Raw genomic sequence first — 16228 nt, forward strand, 5'->3', positions numbered from 1 at the left:
GACACGCAAACTCCAAATATACAGCAGCATACGTCAGGGTCGGGATCGAATCCACGACCTCCTGTATACCGGGCGAGGTAGTTAACATCTCCTAGCCACCGTGATGATGATGAGCGAGACACGCAAACTCCAAATATACAGCAGCATACGTCAGGGTCGGGATCGAATCCACGACCTCCTGTATACCGGGCGAGGTAGTTAACATCTCCTAGCCACCGTGATGATGATGAGCGAGACACGCAAACTCCAAATATACAGCAGCATACGTCAGGGTCGGGATCGAATCCACGACCTCCTGTATACCGGGCGAGGTAGTTAACATCTCCTAGCCACCGTGATGATGATGAGCGAGACACGCAAACTCCAAATATACAGCAGCATACGTCAGGGTCGGGATCGAATCCACGACCTCCTGTATACCGGGCGAGGTAGTTAACATCTCCTAGCCACCGTGATGATGATGAGCGAGACACGCAAACTCCAAATATACAGCAGCATACGTCAGGGTCGGGATCGAATCCACGACCTCCTGTATACCGGGCGAGGTAGTTAACATCTCCTAGCCACCGTGATGATGATGAGCGAGACACGCAAACTCCAAATATACAGCAGCATACGTCAGGGTCGGGATCGAATCCACGACCTCCTGTATACCGGGCGAGGTAGTTAACATCTCCTAGCCACCGTGATGATGATGAGCGAGACACGCAAACTCCAAATATACAGCAGCATACGTCAGGGTCGGGATCGAACCCACGACCTCCTGTATACCGGGCGAGGTAGTTAACATCTGGGCCAGAATTGCACGTATCGAGAAGGGATCATGACTGGTGGTCAAGGAGATCAAACTCAAAGCAGATAAAACGCACGAGAGCGCGTCCATAGTGGAGACGGAACGGTGAAAGCACAAAGTCTGCGGGTGCGAGAAAGATCTAGACACGTCCCGGGATGTGAGAGATTGCGACAATTTGAGGGGAGCCTTAATCCACAATTGGATTGATCATGGCTAATGAATATAAAATCATACCGTTCATAGCTCGTTGCAAATCGACTCCTTGAAGGTGGTTTCCCCGCCAAGGCCGTGTTGGTCGTGGGGGTTGTTTGACCATACTTCACCACGGTGATCGGTGCAGATGAGTGATGCAAATTAGGGGGGGAGCCCAGCACCGAGTCAAATATTGCTTGCGACTGATATCACCCGTGGTCAGGATTCGAACTTGGGTCCTCCAGATTCTGAGCGCAGTGCGGTAACCACCGCGCCAACATGTATTGTAAAGCGTCCTACTGAAGGGAACAGGAGTTGTCCCGGGACGCATTTGCGTGAGTAATCAAGTTTTTCTAATTAATTTATTGCCGGTCGCTTGGAGTTTTGGTAGCTTTTGGTTATGTGCTCAGCAACTGTGATACAAAATTTCACGTTGAACTCCATTCGCTCCGTACGTAACCAACCGTGCTAATCGGAGGTGCGGGGGAAGGACAGAAAACTGAACACAAAAAACAGTTCTAAAGAAATGAGTTTGTCGCTCCAGTGGCTTCCTAATATCTAAAGGGGAAGAGCGTTCCAGACGGCCGCAGCATATCTGAAAGTGCCGCACGATGTGATTGCCACAACCTCGAACGCGACTTTCTATGACATCTGCCTCTAGCAAATTGCCATTGCGTGAGTGAGGCTATCCGTGGCCTCCCCTCGTTCCCCTTGGCCCTTGATTTGTTTCTCTCTCGGCTCTGACTCGTTACCACCTTGCGAGTTGCTTCTCCCGTGGGGCGACGCCGTCGGTGGGTGAGGAGGAGGGTGAGGAGGAGGAGGGTGAGGAGGCTGAGGAGGGTGACGAGGAGGAGGGTGAGGAGGAGGGTGAGGAGGAGGAGGGTGAGGAGGAGGAGGAGGAGGGTGAGGAGGGTGACGAGGAGGAGGGTGAGGAGGAGGGTGAGGAGGAGGGTGAGGAGGAGGGTGAGGAGGAGGAGAGTGAGGAGGCTGAGGAGGGTGAGGAGGAGGAGGCTGAGGAGGGTGAGGAGGGTGAGGAGGAGGAGGGTGAGGAGGAGGAGGAGGAGGAGGGTGAGGAGGGTGAGGCGGGTGAGGAGGAGGGTGAGGAGGAGGGTGAGGAGGAGGAGGGTGAGGAGGAGGAGGAGGAGGAGGGTGAGGAGGCTGAGGAGGGTGAGGAGGAGGAGGGTGAGGAGGAAGGTGAGGAGGGTGAGGAGGCTGAGGAGGGTGAGGAGGAGGAGGGTGAGGAGGCTGAGGAGGGTGAGGAGGAGGAGGCTGAGGAGGGTGAGGAGGAGGAGGGTGAGGAGGAGGAGGGTGAGGAGGAGGAGGTGAGGAGGAGGAGGGTGAGGAGGAGGGTGAGGAGGAGGAGGGTGAGGAGGAGGAGGGTGAGGAGGCTGAGGAGGAGGAGGAGGAGGGTGAGGAGGGTGAGGAGGGTGACGAGGAGGAGGGTGAGGAGGAGGGTGAGGAAGAGGAGGGTGACGAGGAGGGTGAGGAAGAGGAGGGTGAAAAGGAGGAGGGTGAGGAGGGTGAGGAGGAGGGTGAGGAGGGTGAGGAGGGTGACGAGGAGGAGGGTGAGGAGGAGGGTGAGGAAGAGGAGGGTGAGGAGGAGGGTGAGGAAGAGGAGGGTGACGAGGAGGAGGGTGAGGAGGAGGGTGAGGAAGAGGAGGGTGACGAGGAGGAGGGTGAGGAGGAGGGTGAGGAGGAGGGTGAGGAAGAGGAGGGTGAGGAGGAGGGTGAGGAAGAGGAGGGTGAGGAGGGTGAGGAGGGTGAGGAGGAGGAGGGTGAGGAGGGTGAGGAGGAGGGTAAGGAGGAGGAGGGTGAGGAGGAGGAGGGTGAGGAGGGTGAGGAGGAGGAGGGTGAGGAGGGTGAGGAGGGTGAGGAGGGTGAGGAGGAGGGTAAGGAGGAGGAGGGTGAGGAGGAGGAGGGTGAGGAGGGTGAGGAGGGTGAGGAGGAGGAGGGTGAGGAGGGTGAGGAGGAGGAGGGTGAGGAGGGTGAGGAGGAGGAGGGTGAGGAGGGTGAGGAGGGTGAGGAGGAGGAGGGTGAGGAGGAGGAGGAGTAACGAGGTGTGACTCAGGCTCAGGAATGTTTCCTCCCCTAATCTAATCTTCTCTAAGAATTGGCCGCGAGCAAAAAACACCAGCCGAGTGTCAGTCAGTAGCCACGTTGGCAGGCACGTGAAAAATCGAGCACTTTGTTTTTTTCAATTAAATTATTGATGTTGTTTTTTTTTTAAACAAACTAAAAGTTGTGGGATGCTATCCGCGGCGTAAAAGTCACAACACTGGACTTCTTTCCGTTTTATTGTACAATATAATTTATACTAACACGGCGTCTAAATGCAAGCGCATCTCTGGGAGCTTCAAGGGAACAATAAAATATATATCCACGTTTTGTTGTTCTATGCACATGAAACCGAATGGCCTCTTGACCTCTTGACTTGTAACAAGGGTAACCCCACAGAGGGGTTCACGTGCAAAATATTTCCAAAACAATGAGAGCAGAAGTCGAGAAGGAGCGATGACCTCTGACTCGTGGGTGGCTTCGTGAGAAAGAGGAAGCCTTTGCTGCTGGAGGGGAGACAGCGTGCAGGAGAGTGGCGTGAGATGAGAGCGTTCACTCTGGGCCGTGCAGTGGAGGAGGGAATTGCATAGAGCAGTGCGCCAACCACTGCGCCACCGCTCCCCACCTGCACACGTTCTCTCTCTCACGCACACACACACGCACACAGGTGCGCGCACGCATGCCTATCTCAGAGCACACACGCGTGCCCTTATCGCATGTTATCGCCGCAGGCTTTGTGATGTCACAATCACTCACCATTGATGACACGTGGCGGCCATTTTAAAACGTTCTCGTGTTTGGCCTCTGTTTTGTCCTTTTGCAGCATTTTCCCGCTTGCTCCGGTGATGATTGTTTTTGTGTTTGTGTTGACGCTGCGTTGCATGTGCAGTACGTCGCAATGAGCGGGTCATGAGTTTCGATCTCGACCCTGACGCCTGTATAATTTCTAGTTTGCGTGTCTCTCTACCCGTGGTCACGTGGATTTTTCTCCGGATCTTCCGGGGTTTTTCCGTCCACATTTAGGAACGTGCGTTTCGAGTATTTGGCTGCTCTACATTTTCCATACGATAAGCCACCTCTTTGAACTATCATTTGTGACCAGGTCACTTCTGACAAGACATGAGCTATACAGCTCAGTGGTACCTTACCCAGTGAAAATAAAAAAAGTTTTTTGTTTATTAATATCGAGTGCTTATGTTCACCATGCACACACGCACCAGAGCTGTTTGTCAATCCTCTGCTGGATGAGGCTCTACCGACACTGTGCGAGTCATTGGGATTATTTTACCATACTGCGCGCCAAGTTGGCGAAATCATTGAGCATAGACGTAGCAGCATAGACATACAGTACAATAATGTAATTTACTACATTGCCCCCTCTGGCGTGGTGGTGGTCGCTCATCCGAGCATAACCAAGGCTCAGCCAGTCTTAGCCTGGGAAATGCTTCTATCGTTTCATGAGATCGGGCTCATTCCGGGTGATTTGGTGATATCATCTACATATATATGCAGTATAAAGTATATATAAAATGTCCTTTGTTAATCCACGAAAGCCTCACTGAGTCTAAATAATATTTTTTCCAGGAGGGCTCTGTATCGAGATAGTTAGCCAAGTCCATTCGTGAGTGTTGTGGCTATTTGTTTTGTGATTCTTGTCCTCCGATGAGCACGGTCGGCTACGTACGGTGCGAAGGAAGTTCAACACGCAGCACGCATACATTCGCATGGAAGAAAACCCACGGCACATTGTACGAGGGGGGAGAGGGGGGAGGACACTCAAAGCCCTGCACGGATAGTTTAACAAACATCTGATCCATATCCTGGTCGCCTTCACATGCACAGCCTACAGCTGCTGCTGCTTTACTCAGGCTGCTGAAATCTGGGTATTTAGCCAGGCTTAAGCCCTTGCTGAGCTTCTGAGATGTGGCGAGATTTGGGTGCATTCAGTGTGATTCGGTCCAGGGGGCACATGAGCTTGCATGCAGCTCGAGTGACTGTATATTTGTATTTAATCTTGATTTGAAGCTTTCGTGACTGCAGGAATCCATACTCTTTGGTTCTTTCGGTAAAGTCACGTAGGTAGGAATAAAATAAAAACAAATCACGACGTTTCGATTGCAACACAAGCAATCATCAGGTGGGAAAACCACAGCAAGACAATTTTGTTTCATTTCTAACTATGTGACTTTACCGAAAGAACCAAAGAGTATAGATTTGTATTTAGTTTTGTTACGTTCCTCGCCTCTGGACGTTCGACAACAAATGTATTAACTCTCCCTCTCCGATGAATACAGGCATCGCTTTATGCGGCAGTAGATGCGTTCCAAAAAAAAAAACGCGCACAAAGTGATATTGCACGCGACAGCGTCCTGCCGAGTAGCGCACACAGTACACACTAGACAATGTTGTCGCCACGTCCGACCGCAAACGAGCGAATTCAACCCGCATATATCGAATTCTGAGTAGAAATAGGTAACCCGCATGTACAGCACGAAGCCGCACTAACCGAACCCGTACCAAGCGAGGGAAACCTGCTCCGAGGTGTCGTGAGCACAGGAACACGGCAATGCGGTGCCCTCTGCTGGTGAAAGTTCGCGTCACATTTCTACTCGGAGCCTGCGGCTTTTTGGGCGCCGCGATGGCGAGACGTTAACTCCACTGGCTGGGTACACGGGGAGGGAGTTAAAACAAAAATCCACGTTTTAAAGCTTTCGTGACTGCAGGGATTCATCTTCTTGGTTCTTTCGGTAAAGTCACGTAGAAGGAAAATAATAAAATAATAAAAATAAAACATGATAAAATAATTCTCACGACGTTTCGGCCACAACGCAAGCAGCCGTCTTCAGGTGGAGAACAGGTCTGTCGAGAAGGCTCTGCCTTGCGTTGTGGCCGAAACGTCGTGTGAATTATTTTATTATGTTTTATTTTTATTATTTTATTATTTTCCTTCTACGTGACTTTACCGAAAGAACCAAGAAGAAAAATCCACGTGTTTGTGTGCCTTAGACGTCGATCCCGCGTCGAGATGATACTTCGGTCTGTCGCGTTCTATCTGTCTGTGTGTGTGTGTGCAGGGCCGGGTTAAGATGTTGTAGGCCCTTGGGCTACAGGGTACTGTGAGGCCCACAGTAATATTTTCAAAAGGAAAACGAAGTTGAAGAAAAATATAATTTATTTTTACAAGGCTAACAACAAATAAAATTCAGCAGCTCCGAAAGCCCCGTGCCTTAATCAGGCCCTGTGTGTGTTATCATAGAGCGGTGGTGCAGCGGTAAGCGCGCTGCACCATGAACCCGGGGAGCTAGAGAGCTCTTATTTCAAAAGTGACCTGGCCACAAATTAGACCTCCACGAAGCGGCTTATCACGTGGAATTTTATCGCAGCCAAATACTCTAAACGCGTGTTTCTAAATGTGGATGGAAAACCCGGAGGACCCGGAGAAGAATCAACGGAGAGAGAGAGAGACGCAAAGACCAAATATACAGCAGGCGTCAATGGTCGGGATTGAACCCACGGCCTCCTGTTTATGAAGTATTTCACCAACGCATCACACCAACCGCCTCTGAGCCAGTTGGTGTGATTTCCACATTCGTATGCCGGTGGCGAGCACACCCGACAGGAACAACCGCTGCCGATCCACCACCCACCCAAGTGGCAGCAACGAGAGTGACTACTGCCATGGACCAAACCAACGGCGCTCTGCGCGCCCCGAAACTCGTGCGATCTCGGAAGCTAAAGAAAAAGCAAGGCTCGATCCCGGAGTGAGAATCATGATTTTAACCTGGAGAAATGCGATGAGCCGTGAAGCTGTTTGTTTTTTCTTTCACCGATGTCCAGTAAAGGGGGCGGGTCAGAGGGTGACAACAACAACAGACAACAGAAACAAAGTTTTAGGAAAGGTATGCAAATCGCTAAAACTAAATAACATGAAATAAAAAGAGTATATACGTTCAAATTGCATGAGTACACCACTTCTCAAGCATGGGCAAGGCAGCAAAACAACAGCAAAAGCAGTCCCAACGCGCGAGGAAACTGCTGCGTTTCACAGCTTGCAGTCGTATCCCGGCAGAGGGCGCTGTTGCTGGGGGTGCAGTAATGTGTAATCCCAATTGAGTAATTTGCCCGACTGTCTATTATTTTTTTTGAATTTGGCAAATTTGGACGGTGACGTCAGGCATGGCCTACCTTTGCGCATGGCGTCAAAAGGGATCTTTAACGCCCACCCCCGGAGCATACGGCGTCTGATTATCATCACAGGTTCACACGCTGGCAGTGATAACCGGGGCGGCCTGCTGGGTTCCGACCATGAGCCTCTGCATCGAGCGGGCGACCGCGACGCCTGCGGGGCCACCACGTGATCCGGCCAAGAACTTGCTGCTCCTATTCTTGGTTCTTTCGGTAAAGTCACGTAGAAGGGAAATAATAAAATAATTAAAATAAAACATAATAAAATTCTCACGACGTTTCGGCCACAACGCAAGCAGCCGTCCTCAGGTGAAGAACAGGTTTGTCGGAAAGACAGACGCTGTGGCCGAAACGTCGTGATAATCATTTTATTATGTTTTATTTTTATTATTTTATTATTTCCCTTCTACGTGACTTTACCGAAAGAACCAAGAAGATGAATCCCTGCAGTCACGACAGCTTTAAATCGAAATTTAACTTGCTGCTCCTTTCGGGCCTTCCACCGGGCGGGCTGGCCCATCACGAGCTTGAGATTGGTGCTGGTTATTGTAATTATGACTACGCTTGTGTAGCCGGGAAAGCCTTGCAGAGTCTCAAGACACATTTTGAAGAGGGTCCTGTTACGTTTTTTGTGGTAGGTGGAGAGGGGGGGGAGAGGCAGTGGGGAAGGAGGGAGACGATGATAAATACGGGATATTTGTGAAAAAGTGCTTCATTGCTCACTGTATTCCTCCGGTCTAAATACATAAAGATTATGAAACATATGATAAATAAAGGTAGCTAAGTACACGTATATTCCCATTGAGTAAATGTGCGACGTAAATATTCGAATTTGGCAAATTTGAACCGTGACGTCAGCGCGCACACACGCAATGCGTGACCTCCTCTTGCGATCAACGTCACGGGGATCTTTAACGTCCGCTGCGAAAGCACGTGCGGTATTTGTGTTTGTTTCTTTTACGTAAACAAAAAATCGTGTTGATATTTTCAACCAGCGGCATGATATCTCTGACAACTCTAACGGGGGGGTGAGGGTGGAGAGGGTGGTGTGGGGTGTGTGTGAGAGAGCAAGCACAGCTGAGCCTGGCGGCGGCAGGAAAGTCTCTCTGGCCGCGTGCTTCGTGTCGATAGCTTTGGTGGTTTTGGCGACGCGCGTGTCCGCTTCGCGTGGAGGAGAGGGTGGGGGGGAGTTTACGGGAGGGGGAGCCCCTCCCCGTCGGCCGCGGGAAGTGGACGATGCTATCTGCGCACTGGGATGTGGGGCACAGGTCGGACCCACAATCCCAACTTCCACGAATCACCCACCCTTCCCTAAAATGTGGCACTGCTCTGGCACGCAAACGGCACGCGATCAAATCATGTTCGGAGGTCAGCAGCGTAGCGCCGCTTAATCGTTCGTGACCATCGGATTTCGTCTCGAGCATATTTTCAAGCGAAGTCAACGAAAATTGCCTTGTTTTGAGAGGCTTCGCCACCGGCCAAAGGAATGTGGCATTGCCACCACTGGTTGATATGAGCGGCGCGCAACAATGATACACTGTGAGTCCGCTTTGAGCTGTTTGCACCACCGATTTAGGGTGATTTCGTGCCGTTCACTTCTTCTTTCGTACGGCCGATGTGCATGCAGAGCAACGAAGCTGTAATTTCACATTCACGTGGTCAAAGCCAGCGGATAACCGCGTCAGGAGCAGCGGAGTGTATCACTGTGATGTCTCCTTCGTGTTTGTGGATTGGGTGTTGCGCCGTTCTACGTTGTACGGTCTGTTCCCGATGGCCACAGTCGCACGCTACTGGAGAGTTTTACATTTTCCATGTGTGCATCAGATATCCACATCTGCCATGGTTTGTGCGGATGTGGTTTAGAGTCGACCACGAATCTTGATTTGAAGCTTTCGTGACTGCAGGAATCCATACTCTTGGGTTCTTTCGGTAAAGTCACGTAGTTAGAAATAAAATAAAACAAATCACGACGTTTCGATCGCAACACAAGCCATCTTCATTAGGTAGTAAAACCACAGCAAGAACATTTTTTTGCTGAAGTGGGGGAATTATTTTTTTGCTGGGGGTTTACCACCTGATGAAGATTGCTTGTGTTGCGATCGAAACGTCGCGCTTTGTTTCATTTTATTTTATTTCTAACTACGTGACTTTACCGAAAGAACCAAAGAGTATAGTCGACCATGACCTTCGTGGAACATCAAAACCAGAAAATTTCTGCTTTGGGTATTTTAGAGGATAGACGTTTGTGAGTTATTTTGACCTCCATTGTTGTCCAAGGTTAACCTGGGGTTGAACTTGCATTGTTGAAGGTTAAGCGCATGGGTTCTAAAGGGCTTTGCGTGACTTCAATCGATGACGTCGAGGGACGTTACTGAGGTCCTGGTGAATGGGTGGGCGACTGTTTTCCTAGATTCGCAGGACTTTTCCGGAAGGTTGCAGAATTGCGGTGGATGGATTTGGGGGGGGGGGGTGCAGGGAGAGATTTGTGACAGCCACGAGCAGCCAGCGTGTTGGGGTCGATCTGATGCCGCGAGAAGTCGCGCGTTTTTCCTTCCCTGGACGTGTCGCTGCCGATGCAAGGACCAGGAGGGGCATTCGCGTTTTATTTGTGGCAATAGCGAGTCACTGCCACCCAGGAGGCCTTTTTCGGGACCAGCCATGCAACGAGAGTCACCTCCCCCAGCCGTTCTCTGACACGCGCGGTGGAGCGCTGCACTGCGGGATTTTCTTGAATGGATTCTCAATCTCATGACATGATGTCAACCAGTAGCATACACGGAACTGCATTAGGAAAATAAAATAACAAAAGCACATCATGGTGTACATCGCTTTACTCAGCAGAGCCTCGTGAGTAGACCCCTTATACAAATTCTTCACTAATACCAATTTTCAGTTGGATGTCATATTTTGGTCGTAGGCAATTCTCTGCATTGTAAATGATCCGTTCTCGTGAATTGAAACCAGAGATCCCGCAGAAAGAAAACAAAAAACCTTTGCAAACTGCGGGGAAAAGTCGGGGTAATCTTGATTTGAAGCTTTCGTGACTGCAGGAATCCATACTCTTTGGTTCTTTCGGTAAAGTCACGTAGGTAGAAAATAAAATAAATCACGACGTTTCGGGCGCAACGTCTGATGACGGACACGTGTGTTGCGCCCGAAAGAACCAAAGAGTAAAGAGTCGGAGTGTGTTGGGTGGAATGGCGTGCTGCAAGATACGGTTCGCGTGAGCACGGTGACCGAAAGGGGCAATTCCTCTCTTGAGAGTGATTCTGAAACTTTCGCTTAGAGCCACCGCAGAGTGCTCCCCACAGAGAGTCAGCTTCACTCGGTGGCCTTGTTTAGACCGCGTGGGGCAGCCGTCAAGCGCTACGGGGCCTATGAAGCAGATCTGGCGCGAGTGGAATGGGGGGAGTGGGGAACGTGAATCCAAACCGTGCCAAGGTGCCGAGTGTTTTTGGAAACGAGTTGCATGCAGCTCAATGTATGTACGTACGTTGAACTTCTTTCGCACCGCACCTCGACAACCGTGCGATTCAGAGGTGCGGGGAAATACCAACAAACTGAACACAAAAAAGCAGTCCTAAAGAAATGAGATTCGAAAGTGCATAGCGCCAGTGGCATCCTAATATCGGAAGTTAAAGATCGTTCCAGACGGCCGCGGAAGCGCATCCGAAAGCGCGCGATGCGAGTGACCGTCGATGCTCGGTGGTGATGGTGGAGGTGGAATATCCACGCTCAGCCGTAAGTGTGCCACCAATGATTGTCAAGGTCGAGAGCGGCCACGTGTCTAAGAGCCGGCGCTGACGTCATCTCCCCGCAATGATGCTTCGTTTCCCTCCGTGGAGAACCTCCACTTTGCGGTGCTCGTGAAGGGGAAGCTTTCGGATGTGTTGACCAACCCCTTACCCAACGTGGCGTCGCTTATCACCGCCGATGCGGCGAGATGATGGCGCAAGCTGCTGGGGTGGTTTCCAAACATTCACACGCGCGCACGGTGTGTTCCCTCCTTCGGCAAAGGCGCGCGCAAAGACCCCCTCCCCGTCCTCACCCGGTACAGCCTACAGCGGCGCTCTTCATCGCAAGGCCCGTGGGCCACTGGAGGGCCCTGATGTGTGGCTCCCGACAATACACAAAGAGTGAAAACACCCCCATCATCATCGTGCTGCTGTCAACCCCCCAATGGTTTCAAATGTGTGGCGGCCCTCACACTGATGATGTCTTCCTGGCGAAAGTGCCGCCCTCACCCCCCACCCCTCTGAAAATCGGCGAATAAAACTGGCCCACACAGACTGTTGGGGCAAGTGTTGTGAGCGAGTAGCAGCGTCCATGAAGGGCAGTACCGGGACCTCGTGGGTTGGTCATGGCCCGAATCACCACGTGCCTCCCCTGCGGATGATGTTGTACACACGGCGCCAGGTGCTTCGTTTGAGGCCGAGTCGAGCTAGGCGAAGCCCAGGACCGGTTCGGATGTTCGTCACCTGTGTTGGCCGTGAGCAGGATACAAAACTCGGCTCACCGGGTTCGGAGCGCATTGCGCCAACCGCTGCGCCACCGCTCCCCGACACCCAGATACACACACAACACTACCAAGCCACACCAGGTGGTGGTAACGGGATGTGTTTGTTTTTTCATCACAGTTGCTATGCACCGGCCTCTAAGCCCCCACCTCCCCCCAGACGCCAAGCGGCCAGCAACACCCTGCACTATTTAAGGTGTAATAGACAATAAGAGTTAGCACGATGAAAATAAATCAGAATATGCTTCACCCTTCCTAGCAATTAAAGAGGTTTCAAGATGTCCAACACACTAAATAGACACCTATTCCAAGGTGTCAAGTCCCACAGAGGCCTCGCAGAAAAGCGTTTGCACGTCCATTGAATTGACCGGGGCGTTGATTGTACGAGAACTCGGGCAAAGCAACGATGGGCGTGAGTTTTGGCAAAGTCGAGCGTTTCGCCAGGGCAGCAGCAGCATCAGCAACATCAGCAGCATCAGCAGCATCAGCATCAGCAGTAGCAGCAGCATCAGCAGCAGCAGCATCAGCAGCAGCATCAGCAGCAGCAGCATCAGCAGCAGCAGTATCATCAGCAGCATCAGCAGCAGCAGCAGCATCAGCAGCAGCAGCATCAGCAGCAGCAGCAGCATCAGCAGCAGGAAAGAGGCCTCGTGACACTGCGGCGCTGTCGGTGTACGAGACGGAACAGCCATACGGAGGGAGGGATGAGTACCCCGAGCGTGCTGTGCTCGTGCAAGGAATTCTGCCTGCGCTCGGAGAACTCGTCTCTCTCTCTTTAGACATTCGCCGTCGCTCTTGCACCGACAGGATCGCAAGGCGCCTCGGGCGCTCACAAAGAGCGATGGTTTTGTGAATTCCCACACCTCCCCCTCCCCCCAAAACTCCGTGAGAGTCTCACGGCACAGCGGCCTGCATTGTGCTGCTGCTGCTGCTGTTGTTGGTATGCCAAGGGTACAGACGGACGCTGGGGTTAGGTGTGCACGTAACGGACCCCCCCCCCCTTCCTCCTCCCCCAATGCCGCCCCCTCCTATCCCAGGCTCATTAAAAGCAGCAGACTCATGTGTAGCAGCTGTCTGGATTCCTCGCATGATGATTGCATGCGGTCACGTCTGCGAGTTTGAGGCTCAACAGAGATGAACACTGGCACTTTAGCTCGCCCAAAATGTACAGATATATCATTGTTGCTGTAAGCTGCTACTGCTGATATTGTTGGTAATGGACGGCTATTATATACATTAATACAAAGAGTCCCCGTATAGCCTTAAACTAGCGTTAGGGTAAGTGCTGTTAGCGAGCACCTATGAAGGCTGGCACGGTACACGAGGGGGTGGGTGGCTAGCTCCACGCCCGACCGCCTTTGTCTCCCCAGTGGCGATGTTTACACACCGCACCAGGTACTCATTTGAGGCTGAGTCGATCTAGGGAATGCCCAGGAACGGTTTTGATATTTATCACCGGTGTTGGCCGTGAGAGGGAGTCGAACTCGGCTCGCCGGGTTCTGAGTACAACCACTACACCACCGCTCCTCACACACACACACTCTCGTCAATAACACTTCGCTGGATTGAAAATATAAGCGAGAACGTTTGAGGCAATATTCACGAAACGTCAAGCAACCACCCTTCATCTGGTCTACTCAGCCTCAAATGAGTGCCTGGTGCGGTGTGTAAACATTGCCACTGGGGAGATAAAGGCGGTCGGGCGTGGTGCTGGCCACCCACCCCCTCATGTACCGTTCCGCTTTCATAGGTGCTCGCTAACAGCACTTGCCCCTACAGTCTGGTAAGGCTACACGGGCGATCTTTGTCTGTGTGCGTCCAGCGAATGACGTGACATTCGCTTGGAATTGAGTGTGATTAACGAACAACTCACGCTCGTCACGCAAATAAATCGGTGCCTACACCTTCGGCAGTGTCTCTTGGACTGCGCGCGTCGAGTTTTCTTTGACGTCGGCAACTCGAGCGTCATCGCCGCCAATGCAGCATCGCCACAGGCGCGGCTTTGTTCTACAACGCGGCTTGCGATGATTCTAGTCGGCCACCCGACTTGATCATGTAGAAGGGCTATTTCCAGACACGTTTGCCTATTATATATGTTGTTGTGTCTCTTTAGGGCGGTGTCGTTAACGGGTTATTCCAGGAAATCAGATCAGATCTCTCACTTGTCGGTACCACCTGATGCAATAACTTAGGTGGTTCATCTTCTTGGTTCTTTCGGTAAAGTCACGTAGAAGGGAAGTAATAAAATAATAAAAATAAAACATAATAAAATAATTCTCACGACGTTTCGGCCATAACGCAAGCAGCCGTCCTCAAGTGAAGACCAGGTCTGTCGGGGAGACAGCGTCTGAATGAACCAGCGTCTGAAAGAACCAAGAAGATGAATCCCTGCAGTCACGAAAGCTTTAAATCGAAACTTAGGTGGTACCGCATAACCTGAACGAGCCTGTATGTCTGTGTGTGTGTGTATTGCGAGCGGTGGTGTAGCGGGGTGGGGTGGGGCGGGCGGGCGGGCGGGGGATTACGTTTTTACGACCACAATTTATGGGCGGCAGGAAGGAAGGTCGCTAAATGGAACGAGGTTTGAGCGGAGCAGTTGGATCGTATTTTATGCAACGTGATATGTTTACGTTCGAGTTTGACAATCGCAACTTCCTCCGCTTCTTCGGATGGGGAAACGGTTTCATTCCTGGTCTTGTGATGTTTTTTTGTCTTTATTGTTTGTTTTCGGAAAATAAGACTAAAAAGTTATTGGTGCCACGTAGAGAGGAACGGATGGATTGGATTATGGATCAAGCTAGAGACGTCACGTTGCCCTCTTGCGAAACGTGCAACTGGGAAGGAGACATCCCATCTAGAAGGGATGATGGCGGTTGGGTGAGGACGTGGGTTCGATCCCGACCCTGACGCCTGCTGTATATTTGGAGTTTGCGTGTCTCTCTCTCCCCGTGATCGCGTGGATTCTTCTCCCGGCCCTCCCGTTTCCCCCTCCACATTTAGAAACATGCGCTTAGAGTATTTGGCTGGGATACATTTCCACGTGATAAGCCACTTCGTTGAGCTATCATTTGTGGCCAGGTCGCGTCTAAAAAAGAGCTGAACAGCTTAGTGGGTCTTACCTATTAAAATAAAACAAACAGTGTAATAGATTAACCACTACCTCTCGTGGACAAGAAGTCACTCGAGATTTCAGAATTAGTTCTGTGGTAGGAGGAAACCAGTGAGGCTGGAGGAAGCCCACAGACGAATGACGGCACGGAGGTCCCAAAACGTAAAAGCAACCCCAGACGGACTCGCGTTCGTGCCAAATGACGTCACTAATTCGCCACCACAGTCACGCTGTGATCACAAAGGGGCAGCTCACCTAAACAAAAACGTTACTGGGCAATGTATGCCAATGCATACACGCGATGAACCCACTAATTTCATAACAAAGCGAATTAGTGACCCAGGAAAGCTCCGTTGGCTGCAGAGACGCATTTGCAAGGAGGGCCGTGCAATTGACGTGTTTGACCCACGCCATTAATGAGCGTTTTGGCACGTGGGAGGAAACAATGGTGTACGGAGAAAACCCAGTCATACGTGGTGGGGGGATACCATTGATTCATCCCGGCCACCTCGTAATTCTGTAACTCCTACAACACCCTTGCTCTTGGGCACATCTCCACGTGCTCACGAGGCTCGACTCTGCTTATCTTTCGCGACCGGATTGGGATTGGGTGAACTACAGGGTGATTCGGCTGTCGGTCAAATCGCACAATAAGGGCAAGTTGCACGGGATACGTAAACCGTACCACCCACAGGTAGTACGGTAAAAAGTGAGATATCTACGCAGGGCTCATGGACTGTTAAGGGTTGGACTGCGACTGTTCCTAGTGCCAAATGCTTTGGGGCCTCTGAGATATCCATTACGAAGCGAAGGACAGCATCGGGAAGGTGGCTCGCGGAAAAGGAATGGGTAGGGTTTGGGGTTAGAGATTGGGTTGAAGTTAGGGATACGGTTTAGGGTCAGGGATAGAGTTGAGGTTAGGGTTGGGTTAGGGTTGAAGTTTGGGATAAGGTTGGGGTTCGGGATACGGTTTGAGGTTAGGGATAGGGTTGGGGTTCGGGATAGGGTTAGAGCGAGTGAGTGATTGGCTGAGGCGCTATTTTACACGCTTTTTATTACACGCTTTTATTTAACTCATTCCGTCTGTTGTCGTATCCTCAAACAAATCTTCTAACTCAATTTGTACCCACTTCCAAATGTGCTATCGACTGCAAACTTGGTACACTTATGTCATACTGATGACAATACTATATTCCATCATAAAAAAATTACAAAAACATATATGTTAAAACATTATTTTTTATATGTTATGTTTCGGCATGCCTCATTGTCCACGGTAAACTGACGTTGGCTGTAAATCACCACGGTTTCTTACGTTATGGCAAGCTTCGGGGCCACTTCCTGGAGTCGTGGAGTTCTTCCATTGCTAGTACGCTAC

Source organism: Lampetra planeri, chromosome 21 (assembly GCF_965212315.1).
Source record: "Lampetra planeri chromosome 21, kcLamPlan1.2.h2, whole genome shotgun sequence".
Lineage (NCBI taxonomy): Eukaryota > Metazoa > Chordata > Hyperoartia > Petromyzontiformes > Petromyzontidae > Lampetra > Lampetra planeri.